The sequence below is a fragment of the Manacus candei genome, unplaced genomic scaffold (assembly GCF_025592945.1).
Source record: "Manacus candei isolate 608988 ecotype Guabito, Panama unplaced genomic scaffold, ASM2559294v1 h1tg000034l, whole genome shotgun sequence".
Lineage (NCBI taxonomy): Eukaryota > Metazoa > Chordata > Aves > Passeriformes > Pipridae > Manacus > Manacus candei.
The window spans coordinates 12,015,206-12,042,862 of record NW_026138082.1 but is presented as its reverse complement, the minus strand read 5'-3'; the positions used below and the strand labels follow the sequence as shown (position 1 = coordinate 12,042,862).

At 38.1% G+C, this 27,657-nt stretch overlaps 1 long non-coding RNA gene across 1 annotated transcript in view; it reads right to left on the bottom strand.

Moving 5' to 3' along the window:
- The window catches only part of LOC127473091 (uncharacterized), a 39,318-nt gene extending 11,991 nt beyond the window's left edge, over positions 1-27,327 (bottom strand). The window contains exons 1-3 of the long non-coding RNA XR_007905270.1: positions 27,271-27,327; positions 24,791-24,997; positions 2,829-2,885 (exon numbers count right to left, since the gene is read on the bottom strand). This is a non-coding gene — a long non-coding RNA (uncharacterized LOC127473091). The remainder of the gene's footprint in view (positions 1-2,828; positions 2,886-24,790; positions 24,998-27,270) is intronic.
- Positions 27,328-27,657: the final 330 nt, after the last annotated feature.

The window sequence follows — 27,657 nt, the reverse complement described above, 5'->3', positions numbered from 1 at the left end:
AAGGGTGATTAAATATTGGAATGGACTGCCCCCAGGAAGTCATGGAGTCACTGTTTCTGGAGGTGTTTAAGAAAAGACTTCATGTGGCACTTAGTCCATGGTCTAGTTGACATGGTCGTGTTTGGTCATAGGTTGGACTAGATGATCTCAGAGGTCTTTTCCAGTCTAATTGATTCCGTGATTCTGTGTGATATACAGTGGCATTAACTGGTCATGTTGCTCTGGTGCAAGGGCACCACACCCTTAATAAGTGCTCATTTTATCAGAGGGAAGGTCCCAACAGAAATCCTCTGCTTAATTATGGTGTCACTTCATAAAGCATCTACTAAGGAAAGCAATGTTTAATCACCTATTTAGATGTGTTTGAATTATGAGCTTCGTGAGGCAATTTACTGTTCCTGTTGGTAGACAGCCAATATAACAGGGCAGAGCACTTGGTAAAATTCTGTGGCTTGTAACAATGACAATAATTATGTAGCACATTTTGCACAATCTCAATCTTAGTAATAACATTAATGCTTTGCTCTTTGCAATGCTATAAATGATCTATAAACTCTAAATTTCTAAAGTACATTCATGTACATTCTACCTTATGTTTAATTCTTGACATAATAGAAAATAACTGTTCAAACCTTTTTACCAAACTTACCACTATTACCAGGAGATCAGTAGTTTCTTATTTGTTTTATTCTTATGTTGTCATTTCTAAATATGTCTTTAATGCAATTTACTTTTACTTGTATTTTAACATTCCCAGATACTGACATAATGAAAAAATTGAATTAATCTTACTTCTTTCTTCCTATGCATTAAAAAGTATGTTTTATCTAGTAGAATTACTGCAACCTACTTTTGAACCTCTTCCTAATATACAGGTAGCTGTCATCATTCATAATTCAGCAGATTACACAAACTATTTCTCAGCACTTTCACAGCACCAGGAATACTGGCTTTCTGTAGAGCACAGCAGGCTGCACAGATTTTTTTGGCCATGTGTATCAAGACATCTTTTAGTTCATACAGTTTACCCTGTTCAGCCACCCAACTATTAAAAGATGGAGGTCATTTAAGTGATTTTCTCTTGCATTTCTTGAGTCTGGTGCAGACCTTTACCTACTTTCTCAGTTCTGGATGTGTAAGCTGCTCAAGTGCATCTAGATTGTAATTTGACTCATCTTTGTTAGCAATTCTCTCACTCATGGCAAAATTGTGTTAGATATATGATTGCTTCACATTACTAATCAGAGAGTCACAGAATGACAGAATATAGGGCTTCAAGGGGTGCCACAAGAGAACTTCATGGTACACCTTTCACTGACAGCTAAAGACCCCATTGTGCCCTGAGCAAAGAATTCCCCACTTCCTCTGGATAACCTCCCCCACTGCCACATGATCCTGACTGCAGAGAAAATGTGAGGAGTGAGGAATAAGTAATACTGTAAAAAGTCAAGGATCTGGAAAAATGTGCCAGTTCTTAAGTAACAGCTACGTGACCATCTCAGTAGTAATATCTACCTTGTCTCAATCCATCTCAATCCTGATGAAAAGGTAGGTAGCTGATGAGGTTTTTTAAACATAGCTGGTCCTAGGAGGGAAGTGTTAACTGAGTATACCCTGCATTGCCTGCGCTGGCATTTTTAATGAAGCCGAAAAATGAACTAAGAAATCAATTCAGGCTGTCTCAGCTGTGGTGCATGAGAGAAAAAGAATAGTGACTATAAGCAGGAGAAAAATATGTTTTTCTCCAAATGCAAGACTTCTGACCAGAGGATGTAATTTGCTGAACAAGAAATGTTATTTTCAGGGTGTTTTTCCAAATGGAATTTATTTAAAAAGTGAATCACTAATGAAAATATTTCCTTCAAAAATTAGTTTTCTTGTGCTCTCATTGAATTGAAACAAATATATAAATACTATTCTTTTAAATTGTAATTTTTTTTCTGTCTTTCATCTCCCATTTATATGCCAGATATGCTCAACATGCGTTATCTTGGTAGCTTTTAAAAGAAATACAGAAGTTGGTATTATTTTTCTACTTCTACTTTCTACAAGCATAAACTTGTTATCCAAACATTTTAGCACTAAATATGAACTGACAACTTCTATCATAAAAAAAACTAACACTTACTTCTTTTGAGGGATTCTAATAGAAAATAGAAGAAACCTTGAAAATTCCCTCAAGAATAGTTTTATATTACAGTAAATTAAAATATTTTCCCTCTTTATTCTGCTTTTGGGAATATCTCTCTCTATTTTGTATGAGACTAAGTGTATCCTGAAGTACATTTCTGGAGTGGAAAAAAAAAATGGATCCATTAAAAATAAATAGGAAGAATTGATTATTTTTTGTCAGTTAAAGTGTCCCTGCATATTCCATGGGTGTTTTGTAAGACATTTTTAGGACAATGACAAAATTCTGCAGGATTTGACTAAATATAGGTGTATCAAGACACTTATGAGTCTTCAGTGACAAATAAAAACATGAGGCACAAATTTTTTCTACCAAATATTTTACCAATCATGAAACAGCTAATATTTTTCTGTGGTTTATTGCTGAGAAAATATAGTTGCACAGGACCTGTTTTTTCTCCCTTGAGTAATGAGAGATAATTTACTAATACCTTCAATTTTTTATTTTATTCACCTCCACCTCTTAAAAACTAATAAGCTGCTTTCAAAGCTCTGCAAACATTTATTTACTTCTTCCCAATTCTATGTTTACTCTCCTCACCACCTCATTTATCAGTGATGTTCATCCTGGCCTTGATAGACTGATGGTTATCTTTTTTTCCTGCTGATTTTATTGCGTTGGGAGTTATCAAGCTTACCAAGGACTGTGTCGTCAGTGGCATACACAACATCACATGGATCACGAGATCAGGTGTCTGAAAAAAAGTGAACAAAACAGGTTGATTTGTAGCTGGAGGGGGAATTTCTACAATGTATCTGGTATCTCACGGAGTTTATTCAATTGTGGCTTAGGGCAGAATTTGTAAAGGGTTTTTTTGTTCCCTTAAGTCCTCCCTTTCATGGCTGGTGTGAGACACAACCTTTTCTCCAGCCATTCTTGTGATGCAACGTCTACAGAACCTAAAATATCCTGGTTTGTTTATTTATTTTGTGTTTTGGAACAGGATGGATCCTTGAGATACTGTATCTTCTCATCAGAGTCCTGGGAAGCAGCCAAAGCAGTCAAACTATCATTACCCTTACTCCAGAGCTGGCACAGCAGAGCCCACTCTCCATGGACCAGGAGCTCAAACACAACACATTTGCCATTGTGCTCACACCACTTGCCACATCACCCATCTCAGTGTGTCACCTGGGAATGGCCTCCCAGGGTGGCCACACTGGCAAGAAAGGTTCTTGAGCATTGCTCAGCTTGGCGTAGCACAAGCTGTAAATAAAGGGATCAAGCCAGGAATCCTTCTGCTTTGGAAGCAGGCTGTTATTCATTTTATAACAAATCCATGGTCAGGAGGATGTTACTGCTTTCCTAAAAATCAGTTTTATTGCAAGTCTCAAATAATTAAATCCAGGATGATGTTGCTGCCTGGGTGGAAGTGAGAGCAGGGGCTGGAAACACACACAGAGCAGGAGTGAGAGTGTGTGTGCACAGTCCTGTCAAAGTGCTATGGTCTTCCCTGCCTGAAGCATCTCAGCTATGCCAGCCCTTCTTGTCTCTGAACTAGAGCTGCCAACTGGGCTAAATCACATGGTGACTTTGTGAGGCTGACAAATGTAGGTTAAAATGCACCGGCCAAGCTCATTTCCATTTGGATTTTACCCAAAGTCTCAGATAAAGGGCCTGAGCAATAATTTGATGCACTAATTAGCCCATTAAAAAAGATTGTTATTTTTGGGTGCCTGTAGTTTTGTTTCAGATGAGAAAAAGTCTTTGGTATATTTTGAAGAATTTTGTGGAGAAGCTTGTTGCAAGCAAAAATAAACAAACAAGCTCTTTCAAATTCCTGGAAATGACTGAGAGACATGTCGTAAATTCTTTGAATTAGTAAAATAGACTGGAAGTGACCAAGCATGCAAAAGCAGGGTTAACATATCACAGAGTACCTCAGTTGGCTAAGGTGACTACTGCATTTTAACTTTAAGTTTTCTAAATTTATTTTATAATTTAATATTTAATTCATAATACGGTACAATAAAGGACCACTGTACCTCTTATTATAAAAAACCTACATTGAAAGAATACTAAAACTGCAGAATAAAGTGGTGAAAACTTAAGAAAACATTAGCTGTCCAAATTTCATTTACTTCCATTAATATGGCTTTAAGAACATTTAAAAACATATTTAGAAATACTGTATTTTGGTACTCATTCCATGTGTGATCTCACACCTTGTTTACTGAACATCATCCAAATTTGCACTGAATAGTTGATTGTTAATTCTGAATAATTAATAGTGTTACAGTATGTTATCCAAAGTTTCCTGGAATAATTGCCTAGAGTTAGGTTTCCAAGCCCTTATTGGTTAATTTAAAACAGTGAGACAGCAAATCTTACTGGAATCATTAAAAACACAAAACTTTTGAAGCACTAATTGCTTATTTAGATATCTGCACTAAGTCTGCAGTGCTCAAAAAACACATGCTTTGGATGAGCTGAGAAAATAACCTTCCAAGTTTTTAGGATTTAGTTCAGATCATGACAGTTTTTCTCTTTGTGAAGTGCCATCCATTCTTCATGTTCACCCTCATTCTGAGTTGCAGAAGTATAAAATTGACTGCCAGTGAAGTCAGCACGTCATAGGAAGCGCCAACATGGGTTTAATGCTGCTACAAGGACACAGCACTTGAGATGAACACATTCATCTGCCAACACTGACCATGCAGTGAGTCTCAAACACTTGTATTGCTCAAAAGAGCAACAAAGAGAAGCAGATTAGGAAAACACTGCTCATCAGTTATAATTGCATCCACAAGTTCAGTCCTGGCCTTGTTTGACTTTCCTTCATACCCATGTGAAGGAGTAACTTGGCTTCAGTCAATGCAGTAAAACTGTTGTCAAAACAGCATATGTGGAGAACTCAAAACTCGTTTGAGGATGGGTAGGTAAAGAAAACAGGGCAGTAACATGCAAGGACCTTATTGATTATCTACATAGTATTAGCAGTGCCTCATAAGTTTGGGGGTTTTGTCTAACTTTTCCTTACTATTAGTTGTTTACTCCTCAGAATTGCACACAGAGCTACTTAACCATGTAAATTTAGGAGCAGCTATTGGAGTTCCAACTACCACAGAGACACTGAAATAGTCACTAGCTATTTACTGTTTATTACTGATTCATCTTCAACTGTGTCCTTGGTTTATCTCGACTCCTCTCCTGTCTAAGAGGGTGAAAAACAATACTTTCCTCTGTTTTGAGTCCAGTGACTGCAAGGACACTCAGTAGGAGTCACAGGAAAGGACATGGCATTCCCTAACTACATCCTAGCTAACCAGAGATTTGTCTTTTCCAGTCTTTGAAAGACTCTGAGAATACAAAAAAAAAAAAAAAAGGAAACGTTTCAATTGCTTTTTACTTCATTCTCCTCTCATAAATACAGGGAAACAAGACTTTATTAGACATCCTTAATTTTATTGCTACTCTTACATGACTGAAGCACCTGCAGATCCCAAGTGAGGTAGGAGTCAGCTGTGCAAGGTGCTGTACAGATAAAAATCTCTTGAAAGTGTCTGCTCCAAGTGATCACCAGCTAACTGGATATGCGATATAGGAGGGAAGCAGGCAGCAAAGAGGCAGAGGTGCTTGCTCAGAGTCACTCAGCAGAGCAGTGGCATAGCTGTGAATAAACTCCAGGTATCCAGATGCTCAGAACTCTGCTCGGGCCAATACACTGAGCAGCCTTGCCAGCTAAAACAAACATATATTTTTTCATCTGTTGACAAACTGCCAACTACAGTGAAATGTGTTAACAAGATGTATAAAAACAGGTTTCACTCTTGAAATCTGCTTGAAAACAAAACAAAACACAACACCCTTTTTTCTCGTTGTTCAGTGTCACATAAATATTTCAGATTTTTAGGATGTTGGACAAATTCATTTGAAAAACAAAAAGAAGCAAATCATTACTTTTTATTAGCATCTGACCTTTGGAAAGAGAATACAATTCTCAAGGTTTGTCTCTACCACTTTTTTAAAGTGCACATAAACTAACACTGCTCATCAAATGGTAGATTTTAACAATTAGTATGGATACCTTGAAAGAACCCTGTACCAAATAAAGTGTTTGTTCGAGGGGAAAGCATCTTGTTCAAATGATATTCACAACAATACCTAACTAGTTTATTGCAGCAGCTACCTTCTGACATTCACCAAGTTTTACACCAGCTGTAAAACATATTGCAAAACTTCCTCGTATTAAATCCTGTCAGCAAGACTCTGTTTCAGCTCCAAATCTGCTGGGCAGAAATAAAAAGTCAGCACAGCAGAAAAATACTTCCTTGTGCTTGACCAAAACCGAAACGAAAAAAAAAAGAAAACAGAGGAAAAATAAAAGAAGAAAGCCAGAAGATCTTTTTTTTTTTTAGTATTATTTCTAATTGTAGCTTCAAGAACAGAATAGAGAACCACCTTAAGACTCTGAGTTGGAGTGCAGGGGAGGGGGGGTTTATGTCAGTTCTTTATAGCTTTAAATCATCACGACCATTGGATGCTGATTCACAGCTATAAACTACTTCCAGTGTTTACATTAGGGTTTCTGAAAGAAATGCATATCTCGGGCCAGCAGATCAAATACATCACTGTCTACAGGAACTGAAGTAAGGCAAGTATATATTGTATCCAAATGAGGCCTGCAGGAATCCAAGGCAAGAAAACTTTGATAAATTACACCCAAAAAAACTGCAGACAAAGACAACAATGAGGATGGAGAAAAGGTATATAGTGAGCTTTTTTGTACACAGAAATGAATGTGACAGGACTACAGGACTACATCTCTCTCTCTCTTTATGAAAGTGAAGGTCTATTTTGTGGTGGAAAGGAGAGGCATTTTTCTTTTCTTCTCTTTAAATTCCATAGAGCACAAGTGAATTTCAGAACTGTGTGTGCTGGGGTCAGGAGGTGAAGTCAGATTTTCCCAAGAGAGGAGAACTTTGGGATACTGCTAGGTTCAGTGTTGCTAGGTTTGGTGTGATGGTCCTCTCTATGCTATTGAACTCAAACATCAGCTGCTGTGCCCAGATTCAGTCCTTATGGGGGTTGCAGGGCAGGAGGGCACAGAGCCAAGAGAAGCAAGCTTCCCTCTCAGGAAGGCAGCAAGTGCCAGGCAATTGCCTGCTGTATCCCGGCAGCTGAAATAACCTGCGTGTTCTCATAGGTGGAAAGACTTTTTCACCAGTCCTCAGGTTTGCTCCCCCTCCTCTTGTCTCACTTGTGTGCCTCTTGCTCAAATAGCTTCCTGCTTCCACCACCAAATGACACTCATTCCATTGCAAATGGCTCCTTTGAAGTCGAAGAGGAGTGGCCTGGATTTTATCCATGGCACAGAATCCTAGCATAACTTTAACCCTCCTTTTTTTTTTTTTTTTTGGTGGGGGTGGAGAAGGGGAGAAGCAGCAGTTACTGAAAACAAAAGGAAGGAAAAATACAAAAATAAAATTTTTCAATCTGCAGTCATCAATTAACATGTTAATAAAGGGCTTTCCAGAAAAAAAGTAGTTACTACTGCATCTGCTCACCCTTGTATACAATTGTCTCATCAACTTGAGATTTCCAGAGCTATATCACCATTTAGTCAAAGGCTCTTGCTTTCAAGGTCAATTAGCCCGTGGTTATGTCACAGAGAGTTCTGAACGAACTCCTTAGGTCTGACACCTACATTTCATGCCTACCCATGGAGGAAAGGGAAGTGAAACTGTTAATTGGTTGTCAGGCAGGATGAAAACATTATTCCCATGGCTTACTAGATGTTTGCAGATAAGAAAGCTTAAATGTTCCCGTTTAGATTTTTTTTTAATTTAACAAATAAAAAAAAAGTTCTTGTGAAATTCCTTGAAGACCAGAAAATCAGAGTATCTTGGTTTGGGTTTGAGGCTATATTTTTTTCTAACGATAATAAATGAAATAAAATATTTTGCTGAAATGACAAATCATTCCAGTTCTCAATTGGCAACATATAATTTTAAAAATGTGTCAAAGTCAGTCAAGGGGAATTTTTGGAATGTTTACATTTGTTAAGGAAAGATTTGGTAAAATGCATTCTTGAAATGTTTTGATTTCACTCAATCTACCTCTTTACACAAAACAAAGAAAAAAAAAAGAAAAAAGATTGGTGAAAGAAACTTTCACTGAGCTCAGATTATAGATGGTTTTGGGGTTATGAAGTTTACATTAAATGAAGAAAAGCCCTTAAACTGTAGTTCAGGTCTTTGTTTAGTCTACATGTTTGTTGGTGTCCTTTTAACACCTGCCACATTTCTCAGATTCATAAGAGTGGACTCTTCCATTCAAAACACAACACAAATTCTACCTCAGGTCCAGGTTTTTAACTGCAAACTGGAGTTAAAAAGTTATATCTGCTCCTAACATGTCTCTTTCAGTGCGCATAAACGTTTTAATTTTATAAATTTTTTAATATATGTAAAGTGGTTCGCTGGGACCGTAACAAGAAGTCTTTGCAAAGAAAATTGCACACAATCTGTAAATCCATAATTAGTAATTAACACTGTGAAGGTGCAGGCTGGTATATTCTTATAAGAGCAGATATTTGTGTTGTGAGGCTATCAAAAAAACCCAAACCAAAAAACCCAAACCAAATAAACTCCAAACACCAAGTATAAATAAAGCATGAAAACAAGGGAAATACAAACTGAAAGATTACAATATATAGTACTAGAGACCTGTTTTTCAATTAATGAGAAAACCAAAAAAAACACATTATGAGCCTCCTTAAGAAAACACTTTATGTACACTCCTAAATACACTAAAAACAGTATAAAACAAGGTCTCTCCAGTGTGTTACACATTTGAGACCCTTGACATTTCTCTTACAGTTTCATGTAATTTATTTCTTATAAACTAATCTCCTACTTCCTCTTCCAGCATGGAAAAATGTTTTATTGCTATGCTGTTTGATTTAGCAATGACAACATGAGGTAGACAATACTCTAGTAAGTATACAAAAGAAATTTAATATTTTCACATCCAAAATATTAAATTGTTTTGGGCTGCACACACAGTCTTTTTTTCACATGAACTTACCACTGTCCTTTCCCAGTGATATTGTCTCATCGCTATTGATCAGAAGCACAATCAATTTTTTCTGCAATCTGTTTGTTACACATTCATACTCTATGCATTACCTGGCAGGTTATTTTCTTATCTACATGGCCTAAGTAAACTATTCCAAGCATGTCAAAAGATCATCAAGAAGCTAGTGACAATGCTAACTATTTTTTTGTTTGCTCTGGCTCTTTGAACTAGATTGGAACACTAATCCCTTCCTCAGTGGACACTGCACATGAAGGAGGTTCAGCCAAAGTGGAAATATGGAGTGTAGCAAACAGCAATGGCACCCGGACATAACAAGGATAAAACCAGGACTGTCAGAAAGAAGGTGGCAGAAAGCTTTAGGACAAAATCATAAACCCTCAGTGGTGTTTTTGGGGATCTCCTAAGTCAGGAGTTTAGAACCAACTGCAGTATTAAAATTCTCCAGCATATTAATCTATGAGACCCAATGAAATGCAGCACAGAGTCCTGAGGGAATTGGCTGATGTAGTTGTGAAGTCACTCTCCATGATATTTGAAAAGTCATGGTAGTCGGGTGAAGTCCCAGGTGCCTGGAAAAGATAAATGTTGTACCCATCTTTAAAAAGGGTAGAAAGGAGGATCCTGGGAACTACCAATCTGTCAGCCTCCGTTTTATGCCTGGGAAGATCATGGAACAGATCTTCCTAGAAGCTGTGCTAAGGCACATGAAGAACGGAGAGGTGAGCTGGGACAGCTAGCATGGCTTTACCAAGGACAAGACCTGACTATCAACCAAGTGGGTTTCTATGATGAGGTGACTACATCAGTGGACAGGAGTTACAGATGCCATTTATATGGACTTCTGTAAAGCCTTTGACACAGTACCTCGCAACATCCTTCTCTACAATTTGGAAAGATATGGATTTGATGAGTGGGTTGTTAGATGGGTAAGAAAGTGGTTGGATGGCCACATCCAGAAGGTAGCAGTCAACAGCTCAGAGTCCCAAAGGACATCAGGTACAAGTGGTGTCTCTCAGGGGTCCATACTGGGACCAGTGTTATTTAATTATCTTCATTAATGACACTGACAAAGAGATTGAGTGCAATTTGAAGGATTGCAATGCCATAGAGAGAAACCTGGAAAAGCCAGAGAAGTGTGCCCATGGGAATCTCATGAGGCTTAACAAGACCAAGTGCAAGGTGCTGCACCTGGGTCAGGGCAACCCCCAATATCAGTACAGGCTGCAGGGTGAACAGATCAAGAGCAGCCCTGCCGAGAAGGACTTGGCGGTGCTGGACATGAGACAGCAATATGCACTTGTAGACCAGAAAGCCAATTGTATTCTGGACTGCACCAAAAGCAGCATGGTCAACAGGTTGAGGAAGGGGATTCTGGCCCTCTGCTCTGGTGAGACCCCACCTGGAGTACTGTGTTCGCTTCTGTGGACCTCAGCACATGAGCGATATTAGCCTGTTGGAGTGAGTCCAGAGCAACTTCACTAAAATGATTAGAGGGATTGAGCACCTCTCTTACAAGGAAAAGCTGAGAGAACTGGGCTTATTCAGCCTGGAAAAGAGTTGGCTTAGGGGTGATCTAGTTATAGCCTTTCACTATAGGGAAAGGCTATAACTATAGGGATCCTATAGGATCCCTATAGGATCCCTTTCACTATAGGGATCCTATAGGAAAGACAGAAAGGGACGTTTACAAGACCATACAGTGACAGAACGTCAGGGAATGGATTCAAACTAAGAGACAGTAGGTTTAGATTAAATATTAGGAGAAAGTTCTTTGCTGTGAGGGTGTTGAGACACTGGAACAAGTTGTCCAGAGATGTGGATGCCCCATCTCTGACAGTGTTCAAAGTCAGGTTGGATGGACCTCTGAGCGACATGGTCTAGTGAAAAGTGTCCCTGTCCATGGCAGAGGAGTTGGAACTTGATGACCTTTAAGGTTGCTTCCAACCCAAACCATTCTATGATTCTATGATTCTATGTTTAATGTGAAAAATAAATGCAAAATACTCATTGCAGAGAATCATAATATGGATCAGAAAACAGTATAACCTAAGCATTTAGGCACACTCATTTCTATTAGAACTAAAATAATTCAATGGTAAAATATTTTAAATGGTTAAAAAGAAAAGAAAATCTTTATAATTTTTACTTTATCTGAGACAATAATCTTTCAGACATGATGTTCATGCTGTAATTCAGGATTGTAAGTAATGTATGCATCCTTAAGTGCCAGTCTGAGCAACCTAATGCAGAAATTGTAGCTTTTCATTTAAGAATCAGTGGCTCAATAATTTCTCTAAACTGCACAGTTAACAAGAGAATTTAACCCTCCTGTTTAATATTTTTAATAACTTTCTAACTTTTAACTGTAAGTCAAAGATTATTTAGTATTTTGACCACTACTGTACTAGATAGTAATTTCTACTGTGTGAGTTTCACTTCAGATTTAAGATCTTTGAGATAGGAAACCCTCATTTTGGTAAGACTTTCCAATTGGTATGATGATATGTAATAAATATTGTTATGACATTTTTTAGCAGCCATTTTTCTATTTCCTTTAGGAAAGAAATTTTAGATGAAAGAAGAAAGAAAAGTCTCACTCCTGTTTGTCATTCATTTTCACAATATGTTTTTTGATTTATTGATGTGGCATCATGCTCTCCTATTAATTTTCTTCTCATCACTTAAGATAACAATGGTATATTGAAATTTGGAGAAATCTTAGTGACTGAGAAAATTCAAGTATCACTGAAGAAGAGCTGTTTCAGTTTGCACAAGTACTCTAAAATTTAGCTAGAGAGAACAAAACTTTTGATTTTATCAGAACTAATGATCTATCCCTACGTATCAGAAGTGATGACCTCTAATCTCACTTATGAAACATTTGTTTATAGAAAAGTTATTTACAGGATTTAACATAATTGATCACAGTATTTACAGTGAAAAGAATTTATGTTTAATTTAGAAAACTCACAGATAACTCTTCTGGCAACATAGGCAGTTTAAGCCTTTAATCTCCAACAAGCATGTTTTCAACAGACTAACCTATAAACTGTGGGCTTTAAGAGCCCTGGTGTTTGTTTACATGTCCAGAACCACACAGTTCTTGACATGCAAGTCCATATGGACAGAGGAGGTGTCAGCCTGGTGTCAGAGGAAGTTTGCTGAATAGGTTTCCATCAGAAGCAGAGGTAGAGTATGTTTACCCTCCTCTGGCCTGCCTGCATGCCCTGCCCTTGCCCTGCAGGGATTGATCAGATCCCTAGCTGCAAGGAGCAATTCAGACTGCCCACCCAGCCAGCAGTCATGTAGGTATTCCCACAGGTGATAGGTTTGGTACAATATGTTAGTGATTTCCGTTTCCATATCAAATTAAGGCCAATTCAAACCAGTAGTTTGGAGGAGCTGGTGTCCTACAATTAAGAAACCCCTCAGCCCTTCACACCCCAAGCACTCTTTAGCTGAGGAGTTTGTATGAAAGCTCAGAAAAGTGAAATTGTCCTGACCTGTAATGCATCGTAGGCAGAAATAACCACACAGAATGTGTCAGGTGCTACACTAACTGTTGGATTCAATGATCTAAGAGGTCTTCTCCAATGATTCTATGATTCATTTTTGTGTGATTATTATAGCACCATAAAATGGTTTGGGTTGGAAAGGACCTTAAGACCATCCAGTTCTAACCCTCCTACCATGAGCGAGGACACCTTGCACTAGACTAGGTTTCTCAGTGACCCATCCAACCTGGTCTTGGACACTTATGTAGACTTGCTTTAAAATTCAGAGCTTGAGTAAGAGCTGGTTTCTCTTTCTTTTGGCCAGACTACTTCTGTTTTAACATTCTTGGTTTCCTGATAAGAAATGTTTTCAGTATCCTTACTGTAAATTGAGATTTAGTTCACATCCTACATTCTATCTTCTGTGTGCTAAGAATTAAAGACTTGTAGTATTTTAACTATATGTGTAAGGCTGAAGAACAAAAAAACAATATTTGAATGTTTATTTTCAAACAATGCATATCTATGCATAAACATGCATATCTATCTAAATTTAATCTTTTTCTATTTGTAATAGTGACCTCAACATTAATTTTGTCCACCGGTAATAAAAAAAAATTACTTTATTAGATGGATCAATTATTCTAAATGTGCTTTTACAAAATAAAAGTCAAAGGAAACTTCTGCATTCTACAAACCAAGTTCTGCCCACTTGAGATTCAAAAATGAGAAGCCATTCAATACAGATTATGCAATTAGTCCTGGTAAAAGAAATCTTCTAATTTCTTGTGCTCGTAAACCAAAAGAAAATACTTGATGGTTCTCTGAGCTGGATCATGAAGTGATTCCTATAGCCCCAAACTTTCTTCTAAACTTTGAAGAAATTTGGTCAGACATCAGCTACATTAAACTTCATTTCTAGAGGTGTTGTAGCCCAGAAAAGTGAGTCACTTTCAGAAACTTTCACATTTATATCTCAAACTGGAATGATGGTTTTCAGACAGGAAAAAAGCATTAGCTTTCAATTTTTCCTTATTCAAGCAGGAAAAAAATAGTATAATATGACTTTTTATTGTGATTCAAGTTCTAAAAACTACCAGCAAAGTGAAAGACCACTAAATATTATTTTATTATTGCATCTTTGCTAAAATGTTCAAATAATATCAGCCATTTAGAGATTAAATGAAGCTTTCAAGGTCTCCAGTCACGAGCAGGTAGTCTTCAGACCCTAACACATTTAGTGTAAAAACTCTGCACAGAGCACAGGCTGACAAGGGGGCTTGAGGTTCTTTCTGAATGCAGGTGTGAAAGCTCACCACAACACCTCATCATTCCAAGGTGAGTTAAGTAAACTGTCTTATGTCAGAAGAGATCTGCTGTAATTCATTGTCACACATTTGTTTTGGTTTATTTGTCTGTCTGTGCAATTTAGTATTTTTTTACCAGGAAATGGGTATGGGGCCACAGTAACTTTTTTGCAAAGGGAAGACTGCTCACAGCTGTTCTTCCTGCCCACTGCAACTGGACAGTAGAGACCCCACTAGTGCACAGAGGTCCCCAGCTGGTGGGTTTGACAGAGGCCCATCTCAGGCTCCATGACCATCTGGCCCCCAACCCTGCAAAAAACAGCCCTCCCTCAGCATGAGGAGCTGGCACAGGATTTGAGGAAAATCCTCACAAAGAGAACCTGCCTTTCCCAGGGCCTTGAGTGAGACCCTGAAATGATGCAAGCAAGGCTGATTCACTGATTTAAACCAGATTTTGAGAATCAGTAGTTAGCACTGACCTGAGAGGAAAGAAATTTTATTTTGCATTTGAGGAAATGCAACTTATGTTGGTTCTTTGTGAGAGTACGTAATTTTAAAGTAAACAGATCAGAATGGTCTGAGAAATAAGGTGAGAACATGCTTTCTCAATAAATAGAGTAGTAGGGGTATGACTTGACATGACTTTTCCTAATGAAATGTGATTTTGACTCTAAACAGTGAATTGGACTTGTCAGATGATAAAGGTTAGCCTTGTCATTAAATACTATTGCTATTTTGGCTAATGTTAAATATATCTGCTGCATAAAGCAAACTATGTAACATGGATAAGAAAAAGTATTGAGACTACTCTCAAGCTGTCTTCTCATTTTTTTTAGGAACCTGAATACCTCCAAGCACTCCACTGTGATGTGGAAACAAAGAGCCAGTCTTTGTGGCAACATTAAATCCTCGTTGGGTTTTCTGAGTCTTGTGAATCTCAAATAAGTTGTTTTATTAGAAAGGAGAGTGAACCTTTCTATGTCAATGTTTTAAGTAATAGTTCTGACAGTATTGCCAAACACACCTTTCAAAAAATGAGTCACTAAGTACACCAGAGGCTGGTTCCTGTAGAACAAAAGGGGAACTGTGACATTTTAACTGTTTTACTTCTTCCTTTGGGCTAGACCCATGCCTGATCACAAAACACTTTCACATCTAGCATTCAAATTTTCTTTCTCACCACGATTCCAAGCAATATAAATTATAGTTGTTTACATCAAGCTTCCACACTCTTTTGAACTTCTCTTGACTTGGCTAGCAGAGAGCCCACAATGTAACCAATAAACTTCATTGCTTAAGCTGTACTGACATCATCCTGGCTAAAAAAAAACAAGGAAGTAAGCTAATCAGAGATCTCCTGATTTATATTCTGTAATGAATACAAAGGGGCAGAAACCAAGGTCTTTTAAATGGAAACTGTCAGCAAAAAAGAAAACAGAAGAGAATTATTTTGGGAGGTGGCCAAGAAAGTGCAAAAGGGTCATGGGGGAAGAGGGGATACTAGAAAATGAGGGAATGGTGTGGGAGATAATATATACTACTACAATAATGTCCCACCTGGTAATGTTATGAGCTCAAAATATCATGCCAGTCAGACTTGTGAAATGAACAGTGAAAAAGCATAAAAAACTGATTTTTGATTATGGGTCCAAATATTGAAACATATTGTTTTGGCCCGAGAATATTCACTTAGAGAAAATATTAACCAAATTAAAAAAAAATTACTAGCTTCAAGTTAAAGAAGACTTTTCCATCTATTGGGCATTCTTTTTCAAACTCTGTAAATATATTTATGAGTAATTTCAAAATTAACTTCAAAAGGCCAGAATCTTATCTGCTTTCAAATTTTTTTCTCTTTTGTTCTGCTTTGGGGGTTTTTTTGATGGTTGGTTGGGGTTTGGTGGGGTTTTTTTGTTTGTTTGTTTTTTTAATTTATTTTCAGAAAAATAATTTAGTTGAATCACCTTGAAAACTCAGCTCAACATCCTGGTGTTGCCAAAACTTTTTTCTCCATAAAAGGGTCACATCCATAGTCATTAAGGGTAGGATTACCTGAAGGGAAATTGAAATCCTTTGTTTCTGATGCAGGTTGAAACTCTCCCCTCAGGAATAGCCCCACCGTGAATCTGGCCCAGAGCTGAGTGCAGGTACACAGCTCAGGAGTTCCCTTTTCTCCTGCTGGGACAGTTCACTGCTCCTCACACCTCTGTGCCAGGATCCTGCCATTAACTTTTTCTGTTCAAGTGCAAACCTTGAAGAGGTGTGGTATACTGAAGCTGGAGCCATCTTCTCTCAGTTGTGGAGGAGGAGGTTATTCCTTAAGAGAGGTATTTCTGTGTGACCAGCAGTGTGTCTAGGGGGTGCATGAGGTGGGAGAGATAGAAATTTCACTGGGAAGAGAATCACAGAGTCACAGAACAGGTCAGGTTGAAAGGAACCACAGTGGATCACCTGGCTAAACCTTCCTGCTCAAGCAGGGTCATCCCAGAGGACATTGCACGGAATTGTATTCAGACAGTTCTTGAATATCTCCAGTGAGGAGATTTCATGACCTCTGTGGGTAATCTGTTCCAGTGCATGGCCACCTGTGCAGGAAAGAAGTTCTTCATCATATTCAGGTGGAACTTCCTGTGCATCAGTTTCTGCCCACTGCCTCTTGTCCTATTGCTGGGCACCACCAAGAAGAGCCTAGCTCCATCCTTTTGGCACCCTCCCTTCAATTACTTTTATACATTGGTGAGGTCTCCTCTCAGTCGCCTCTTCTCAAGGCTGAGCAGGCCCAACTCTCTCTGCCTTTTGTCATAAGTGAGATGCTCTAGTCCCTTAATTGTCTTTATCACCCTCCGCTGGACCCACTCCAGGAGCTCCATGTCTCTCTTGTACTGTGGAGCCCAGACCTGGACACAGCACTCCAGATGTGGCCTCACTAGGGCTGAATAGAGGGGCAAGTTCACCTTTCTTGTACAGCTTATTTTCCACCAGGACCCCCAGGTCCTTCTCCAAAATAAGATCACTTCCTTCTTCAAAGGATTTCAGAGATGCTGAAGGGGGCATCAGTTCCGGGGGCATCAGTTCCAGGGTCATAGCATTTAAATGGTGCAGATTTTGAGTCTCAGACTTGTTCAAGCCCAGAATAAGTGTACAAAGGCATCTGTATCACGTGAATCCAAGAGTTAGGATTTTTACAAAATTCTTTTAACTTGATAAAATAAAGAGAACTAGTTCCTCTTGATGCTGATACCTTTTGCAAAGTTTGTCTCCTGATGTCAGCTGCATTAACTGGCCTGCTGTAAAGTATAGTCTCCCATCCTTTTCCTTCATGTCCTTGATGAACTGGAGAAAAACAGCTCTGCTATTCTTTCTTAGGATACTCTGTTCACAGTGGTGCTTCCCAAGATGAAAACAGTGGATCAAACAGCATCTTTCCTTTGTAGGTAATTGGTACAGGTCTCAACTAGCCCTTTTGTTGGACTTTTGCTTTGTTATCTTAGCTTTGGCATGATAAAGGAAGATCAAACCAAATTTGAGAACCTCAACAACCCCTTTGGAGAACAATATATTTTTCAGCAAGGTGAGTAGGTCTACTAGCATTGAGAATAATTCCATTGAGCCTTCTCATGCCAATAGGTGGGTTGAGCTGCTGGAGGAAGACTGGCATGTACAAGGGTACAGACTGGTAAGCATTACTCTTATGTCCCTAACTAGAAGGGTTGCCTTCTCTGACAGTATGTGAAGCAAGAAAAAGGAAGAATTAGTCGTATACATCCTTAAACACATCACACACACTTTTGGCATTGAATCTGGAGCAAACTGCTAATACAGGAGTACAAAGAAGAACTCTACTTTCAGAGGAAAAGGGAAAGGCAAGGGAAGAAAAATGCAAGCTAAATGAGCCGCGGGAAGACACAAAAAGAAATATCAATCCTTTTTTTTTTTAGTCACATAATTATATTTGAGGCAGAAAACAGTGGCATCAATTATAAGTGTTCAACTGTAACAGAAAAAAGTATTAAAGCAAATCAGCTGATCCAACAAAAAATAGTAAAACGGCTAGTGCAGGGAGTTTTAATACATTTTGCTCTGGCCTGAAATCAATAATCATTTGTGGAGGAGGTTTATTTCTGACCTGGCTCACTCTAACAGTTAGGTTCAGAAGGCAGGTCTGCAAACAGTTGTAACAGCTGAAGGGCTAAGCGTTTTGCAGCATGCTATGGAAGACTTAAATGTACACATAATCATACATGTTCAACAACTGGAAGTACAGTTTCCACACAAATCAACAATAACTGTGGATTGTAGTAGAGAAACTGACTGGACAATGAAGTTGGATATGCAGTATGATGCAAAGTGTTAAGTGACTCATTTTTATAATGGTTCCACCCACAGGAGTTACTGATTTGAGGCTGATAAAAATCCTCTTTCACACTTGTGCTGTGTTACAGCAAGTGCAATCATTGCTAAGATACTCACACGCTATCTGCCAAGAACACTTGTGACCTGACTTCCAAAATTGCAAGCAAATTCAGAGGACTGATTTGAGGAGAACTCTAGTAAACGATCGCATGTTCATATGCATCATGTTTTGCATATTAAACTGTTTTGCCTGTTTTACTAATGGAAACATTTGTTTAGTTTTACAAGCAGTCAGTCTCCAATTCTTATTTCCTGGCTTTGGGCACCATGATGCTTGATGTTTATGTCTCTTCAGTGTCATTTTAAAAAGTCTCATCTACTTACAGTGAGTAGGAAAAAAATGCACCTCATAGCACTGCCTTTTGTGAAAAACACCCTCCAGCCAAACAGTGACTGATACCAGTTCAAATGTTCTATGAAAGAATTTACTTCCTGACTTATTCTCTAACACAAAGACAAAAACAAAACCAGTCACCACTGGAAAGTTGAATTATTAGTTCGATGTACCCTTTACACCCTCTACAGATCAAACAACTCGCCTAACAAAGCCTTTCTCATTATTCATGTATTTGTCCCTAGCAAAACTTCCTTATGATGATAAACTTTAGTCAGGCAAAGGCTTTCTGCCTTGCTACAAAGTTGCTTTAATTTATCTGTCAAGAAGGAACAGAAATCCTATTCAGAAGTCTTTAAATGTCTGTCTATTTTTGTGACCACTTTATTGCCTCCAAATTTCTTGAATGCCATAATCTGCAGGTACTGTCATGTTAAACTTGTGCCTAAGACATAGCCAGGGAAAGGGCTTTTCTGTACTGTCACTGATACAATTGCTGTCTTGCTCTGGGGGGTTTGTGCATGAGGGCTTCTGGCTCAGATCACATTTAGTCACCCATTCATCTACTGTATAAACCCACTGAATGCAGCTATACCAGACATCTACAATTTAAAGTTATAGAATTTTTACTTCCTACTTACATGAAAGGATATAAGGATGGCCAAAGAAAAATGCTCAAATAAAGGTAACAACAAGGCAAATAACATCTGGACGGACCTGCATTATAGAATTTTTATGTTAAAATTAGCAGTGTTTGAAGCATGTCTTGAATGACATCAGTCAGACTTCTCTCACCAACCTTTCAAAAAATAAAACAAAGTTAAGTCATAAAGCATCATCTTGGCCTAGTTATGACATTACTGATGTCCAGCTGATGGAACTTTTATGTATTGCATCAAATCAGACAATGAACTCAGAATGTCAGTTTGCAACATGACATTATACGTGGCAGTCCTTCATTCTGAGTAGTCAGAAAGAGATAAGTGGATTCCAGTAACATTTGCTGCACTACCGTATGGTTCAAAAGAAGTTCCATATGAACAGGTTGGCTGCAGTGGGACGTACTAAGGCTGAGAAGACCTTTATTTTTCTGATCCCATGAGTCAGACTTGTCCATTATTACTGAATTTGTGTTCTCTGTGTCTCACTTCTTTCTGTTCAGTTTGACATCTTGCTCTTGTCAGTTGGAGACCTCTTGATTCATTGAATGTTAGTATTAGTCCTGTATGTTGCTGACTGCCTTCATTCCACATCAACAGATCACAAATGAGATGATAAGACCTGAACAGTTGGGTGCTTGGGTACTGCAGTACTTGGAATATGCAAGTATGCTGATTTTTCACTGTATTTGTCAAGCTGGACTTGCACCTGCTCTTGCTTTGTATACAAAACTATAAGTGCTGTTGCATAAGTCCTTTTTCCCAAGCTCTTTCTTGGGAGAATATTTGAACTTACAGCCCCTGTATATTAATTCCTTTCCTGTTTGGTGCAAGCGAGGTAACTCTTTTTCCAATCCATTTCATTTGTATCTCAGTTGTACCAACAATGCCTCGTTTATGCCATTCAGAAAAGAGCAATTTATTTATCAATGATTACGGTTTAGGGGAGAGAGGCAGCTGCATATACTGTACACTTTGAGAAGAATTCTGTACATATCCATCAGATATTTTTGTTGTCACATATCAATGATGTCAGTGCAGGAAATATGGTCCTATCTGATTTTGTTTCATTCATATGGGAATGGATCTCAGCAATTTCCGTTTTTTAAAATATCATACTGTCCCTGTCCTTCCATGTTATTTATTTGACTCCCAGCCATGTGGCACCATGTTCAGTGCCCTAATCTTTAGATGAGCACCTTGAAACTTCAGGTCCATTTTTAAGCTGGACCAGGGAAAAGAATCACACAGGATAAGAAAATTTACTTTCTTTGAATGTTAGTTGACTATGCTAATAGAATGCCTTTACACTTTCTGAACTTTTCTTTAGGTCTCATTTTTCTTGTTTGCTTCTTGCTCACATAGGCCTAATAAAAGATGATTATTTTTAAGAGCAATCTGAGACACTTCAATAGTAGGTTCTCAGCAGGGATCAGTGGTTTCTGAGTAATTCCTTGCAGCTTTGGCTGACATGACAGGGATGTGACTGGCAGAAATTAATGCAGTTGCTAGATAAGTAAACTGCTGGATAAATAAAAAAAAGAGAAGATGGGTTCTTTTTGGACAGGAAATTGAGATGTCTGTAGTCATGTCAAAGAAAAAAAAAAAAGAAAACACTCTCATAAGTTCTATTCCACAAGCAATGAAGATGATCAGCCGACTGGCTAGTATGTGTATTTCTTACATCACTGCATTACAATTCTAGTAAATGTTCCCTCTCATATCTTTCTCTTGTATCTTTTATCTTTTACATCAGTCTTGAGGTGCAGGAGGTTCCTTTTACATGGCTTCTTAATATACATGTTTTCCATCCCTACCACCAATAATTGATGGGTGATCTCTGTTTTTACCTTTACATTTAATTCTCATTAATTTTAATTACACTAAAACTAAGCTCAAACTCTTCAGCACAGTTTATAAGAAAAAGGAAAAGAAATATAGCATGACTGCCAGATGAATTTTCCCAGAGCTCTCACAGCTCTAATTTACACTACAGACACACCAGGATGTGGTTGGAAGAAGCCTTGCGTTTCCTGCTTGTGCATGCTTTGGATGAATGACCTCAAGATGTCAAAAAGTCAGTGGGTCATGGGGACAAGTCCGGCTTTGTGGGTTATGCTTTCTGGCTTGTAGATATGAAGCACGTAAACAACTTTTGAAGATACAAGATTTAGCTTTAGCAGCTCAAGATAAGTCACTGGGTTAGCTTCTCTGCTCTGAAAAAGATGTATATTTCAGACTAAAACTTCTCGATTTGTTCATCTTTTCATTATGCAAATTTACCAACAAGGAAAGTGTGTAATGAAATGACATACTAAAATCCAGAAAAAGAATTCATCAGCATTTGATTTTTTTTAAAATATGCCTGGCTGGTGAACACTCCTCATGCCTATTTTTTAGCTTCCTCCTTACTCTTCATTACATATCACAAAAAACTGACTTCTGCTCAGTTTCTAAAATGTATCGAGCTCTACAGTGGTTAGCATCCTTGGTCAGATTTAAACTTGGTGGCCTGCTATCCAGAATAGAGAGAGCAATCTTAATGGGTTGCAGGTGCAGCTAAACTGCATCACTGATGTGGTGGAAAAGACCCTCAGGGGCTCCTAAAAGCCCCTTCAAAAATCCCCCATCACATTAAAGGGCTGAGATGATTTCCTTGCCTTGTGGAATCACTTTTTCAGTGACTAGAGGTGCCTCACTGCAACACTTCCGGAAAGCAGGGTCCTTTGTGCTTATCAATGATTTGATAAAATACCTCAAACACAGTTTCTTTGCATCTGTTGGAATCAAAGAATCATTTCTTTAAGATCATCTAGTCAAATCATTATATAGGGACATTTTCATAGGGGCATGTCTGTAGCCCCAACAAAAAAACCCACGCTCTCCTGCACATAAGAACTGAAGTAAGCAATAGGATGTGAGACAAAGATGAGGGAACATTTATTGGAATTGCAATGCAGTGATGTAAGAGTAACAAATACTAGCAAATCAGTTGATCATCTTTGCTGTTCAGGATAGGATAAGCACATGTTCTTGCTTGCAGAATGGGACTTATGAGAGCGTCTTATTTTGACAGGACTACAGACATCTCCCTATGGAAATGTCCCAATGAAGCAGGACATTTCTGTCTTTCCTAGCCTGTCTTAAAAGTTATATCAGATTGAAATATGACTCCAAAAATAACCCACCCAGCAGGATAAAGATATTACAGGAGAAGAGACCTCTAAGGAGGTCTGATGGACAAAACATATGACCTCTTTGACCCCAAGCATCGTTCCAAAAGGGCTTTTTTTCTCTTACATAGAAACCAAATTAAATGTCTTTCCTGTGTTTTCACTGTTCACTGAATTACACTTGTAGTTTGGAGACTAAAATAGAAATTGTCAGAGAGACATAGTTTTTGAAATGGTGATAGCATGTCATACTTATGCCCCAATCTCAACTAGTAGTGACCTGGCACCTTTTTCTTAGTGAATAGGAAATTACCATATGGAATTTCCAAAAGATTGAGGTTTACTGAACCTCACAGTCTGTTACTCTTTTGACTGCTTGCATCAGTTGCTATAATCAGGTAGCCCTGAAAAATATGCTGTAGGCTTGATCGTGTTAAGTATCATCTTTCATACACAGATTCCTTTTAGCCATGTCTGACATATACTTGGAGTAGGTAAATATTTACCCAAGTGTTCTTTCAGCCAAAGGTGAAGGCCACCAGCTGTATTCGTATTCCATAGTACTTGGCCCTTGGTCTCTCCTGGGCCATTAGATGGTTATTATTTTCTCTGTATTTTATTCAATTCAAAGGGTCTGAAACAGTGTGAGGACTGTGATGGAGCATATGAGCATTATGATTTTATATTGTTGAGCCCTACATGCCCTGCATGCACTAGAAATGCCCAAGAGTGTAAAATTTCCTGAAAGACAGTGCAAGTGAAAGACCGTACAGTCTTAGTCACAGTGCTTATTTGTTAGCAGTCCCTGGAGATTCCCCCAGAACTGCACCTAGCAGGTTGCTTTAGAAGAGGTGTAGCTGATTGACTCTAAATGGAAGCTCAAGAATGAGTAAGATTTCTGCAATGCAGGCAGACAGTGATCAGGACCAGAAAACAAACTGCAGACCAAAGCACTACCTGGCAGTAGCACACGCACACACACAGACACACAGACGCACATGCACATACATGAACACACACACACACACACAAATACATATTGAAGTCCTGATACTGACTGGGCTTTTTAGCACTCATCAAAGTTATGCACTGTTTATGCTCTTCAAAATGAATACTAATCAAAAAGTTACAAAGGAAAGCCTTAGGGACAAAATCCGTTCTCACAGATACTGGATGGCTGCATTGGACTTGCTTTTCAGTGAACAACACTGTCATTGACTTGAATGCAAAGGATAAGCTTGAGCCAATTTTCAGAGAAGTAATTTTCCTCCTCGGCAGGCTAGTCAATGATTAATTGCTGATAATGGACTAAGATGCTTCTGATATTCCTTTTGGATAATACTATGAGTGTCAATACATGCATGAATTAAAAAAATAAAACAAACCCACACCTAGAATCAGCAATTAACACCACCCAATCCAGCCTTATCATTTATCTCTTCTTTTATTTTTATTGTTTACAAACAATAAAACTGTAGCTGCTTAAATGACTACCGAATTTTTGTTTGGTTGGTTTTGGTTTTTGTTTATTTTTTTTTCAAAATGGTCAGCTTCATTTGATTTAAAAAGGACAGTGGGAGCGAGTTACATATTTATTTATTTTTCCATCTAAGTGGCTCCTGGTAGGTAAAAAACCTTCAATTTACTACTAGTATTCACATGCACAGATTTTGCCTCCATCTGCAGTCTCATGTTCAGGTTGCCTGGGTGGTCAGTACTATTATTACTGCTTACTGGTGTCAACCATCAGGAATACAAGGGGGGGATGATGTCAGTCAATATCGGGTAATGAGACTATTCAGTTAGCTCTGCACTCATCAGAACAAATGAATTTGCTTCATCACCACCTGGGTCCTCTAACCATTGAGGTCTCCAGGAGTTTTGCCACTGACATCAGCAACAGAGTAAGACTCCAGTATAAGCTGCCTGGTTTACAACACCTGTCGATATATTATTTTGCATACTGGCAAGGCATTAGTAATTGTCCCATTGCTTTAGGGCCTCTCACATTAATGATACTCCAAGTCTTTAAGCCATTTGGGTTCTTTATACACTGCCCATGTAACATATGTTTTCATAAAGAGTCACACATTATTTATAAAACATTCTGGCAGGCTCAACATAGATCCAGTGCCTTTTTTTATTTTTAACTTCCTTTTTTTCCAGTTTGGGTCTTACCTGTTTCAAACTGAAGTGGACTGTGATGTGGTAGCCAACCTGACAGCCAAAATCAGAGTGTGGGATCTCATCTAAAATTCACTGTAGTCAAGGTCAAACTTGCCACTGATTTGGTAGGATTTGGACCAGACAGCCTTGAATCAACTCAACAATCCTCAAGTTTTGCATCTCTGTAATGCCTTTGGCTTCTTTGGAAGGTACCCTGATCTGCAGGAGGGAAAAGAGAAAAATGTTTCCTTTTGTATTTATTTTCTTTAAACATTTTCTCTTACATTGTTTCAAATCCTTTTGATTTATAGATTAGCACACACCCAAAAACAGTCCCTGGAAGCGACAAGGATTCAGAGGCTTGTTTGCACAGCTTTAGACCAAAGTCTGCTTAACTGTGAAAAATAACATTTTTGTAGGCTGTTACTTCTTAAAGAGCTGCTGGTGCCTTCTGGAAATCTTTGAGGAATAGTTTGTTTAGGAGTGAATCTGCTTAGATCAATATACAATCTTATTTTCCTGGTCTCTATCTGCTAAAAGTCTCAAACAAAGCAAGCAGAAAAGGTACGCAAAATCACAATGAGAAAAGCACAAAGAACAAAAGTCTTATTTCATTATTAGAATCCATTCATGGAGCAGAGCCAAACACTCATACAAATGATGTAGATTTAATGATCTGTTTTTCGAAAGAGACCAGATCTCTGAGAGCTTTTCAACTGGAGTGGAAAGCTATTCAGATTATTTTTTTAATTTAAAGAAACAACACTTTTCTGTTCATGTAAATAGTGCATACACAGGTATCAACCAATGGTATATAGACCAGCAGAAAATTTGGCAAAGGGGCCCTATTTCTTCTAACAGTGTTCTCTTTAGGAAACTCAGACTTCACATTACCCTTAATCAGAATTAAGATGTAACAGGGTCATAATACAAGGAGCTAATTCTGCCAGACAATGAAGCGTTTCCACATGTGAGGAAATATTTCTTGAAATATTTCTTGTTGCCAATGCTTTTATTGGTGTCCTGACACTTCTTCAAGTGGCTTGGTAGGGACAGGAGCAGACTTCATTGGTGTCAGCTGCCACTTGATGAGCTGGGACATGTGCATGTGGAGTAGAGGAGAATAGTCTTGAAACTGCCTTACGCTAAACTTAGAGCAGTTTGACATTCATATTCTGCTTCTCAGGTGTTTTACCACAGCTACTCTTATGCTGAGTCAATTTCAGTATAGATATAGACCAATATTCTCAGCAGTGGAATTTCTTTTCCATTTCACTCACTCCCTATTGAATTTAAAACACAACCCTGTTTAATTTTTTCCTGATTTCCTTCTGAAAATTATTATATTTAATAATGAAATTACAAATTGCACCAAGACAATAAGAACATCTCTGAGAATCACAACAATTAGCCAGTTTCATGTTCTTTCACCACCTGCCCAGATCAAGACACTGAGAGCACCAAGAGTTTTACAAATTCCTGCCAATAGTTTAAACTGCCACAGTTTTTCAGTCACAAGTGGATATTCAAAAGCTACGCAGGGAAACAATCTCTTACTATGCATTGTAGAAAATGAAAGCAATTACTCTAATGCATCTATGTAACTTTCTCTTAACCCTTATTCAATGATACATCAACTTTTAGCATTACATTTTATGAGAGTTAATGAACTCCATTGCTCTAAGGACGTGGGAAAAGTCAGTATCTTAGCTGGGTCCTGATGTTTCTCCTTAGTTTAATTCAGCTCTTACCAACCAAAACTCTTGTTGAAGTCAATGAATATTTAACTCAAAAAACAATTGAATAAAGACAGAGAACTAAATTCAACATTCATTTGATTAAATGTCTTTTGGCACAAGAACAGCAGAATTTGGCCTCAGGCAACATTTTCACAATTAGACCAATGCTCTTATATCCCAGGAAAAAAAAAAAAAACTAAAAGAAAGTCAAAAGCAGAATTCACAAATTTCCTATATTAACCAAACAATGTATTTTTACTGATGTCAGTTTCCTATGGGAAAGTTTGCAACCACTGCTCTTCATGGTGGGGGGGAGGAACACTGCACAGAGTCACATACATCCAACATAATCTACATGAATGTTCCCATTTTTTCCTTAACCACTGTTAAATTAAACTGTGAAAGAGAGCAATTTTATAGAAGCTTTCTATCAGTTTTATCAGTTTCCAGAATCTCTTCTCAGAACACATCCCTGTCTGACTTTGTGTCATTTAGGCACATCTGCCTTGTTTCACCATTCACATCAATATGCTACTATAGGACAAATCTTTAAGTTAATCAGTGCCTTCAGGCTCATCTTAGCCTCCAAATTATGTAAATACTTCCTATTCAAAGCCTGTCTTTATTTCCCTGAGAAAAGCTGAAGATAACAGTAGTGATACCTAATCTGTCCTTTCTATTCAGTTGTGAATAAAAATAACAAAAATACCCCACACCCTGAGGAAACAAAATGTCAGCCATAGGCTTGTTTACCTTGAAATAACTGTCATTTTTGCTTCCATAAGATGAACATGTTTTGCCTGCTTGACAGGAAACAGTTAACTGAAACATTGAGTCCTGTCCCAGCATTTTTCAGATGAGCAAAGCTCAGACCAAAGTCCATATGGTATTCACCCATAACACAGACACACAACAGGAGAAATGCATTTTAAGTCTGTGTGCTGTGTGTTTTGGAAGAAGTTTGTCAAACAATTATGAAAAGAATTCGGCTTCCTCATAGCGCCCTGTGAATGTACTCAGACCCTGCATTGATTCTCATTTGGTTTCAAAGAAACACTTGAATAAGTTCCATTTTTACAGAATAATATTTATAATGTAATTTTACTTCTCATTAGGGATGCCTTTTTTTGCCAGTGTTAC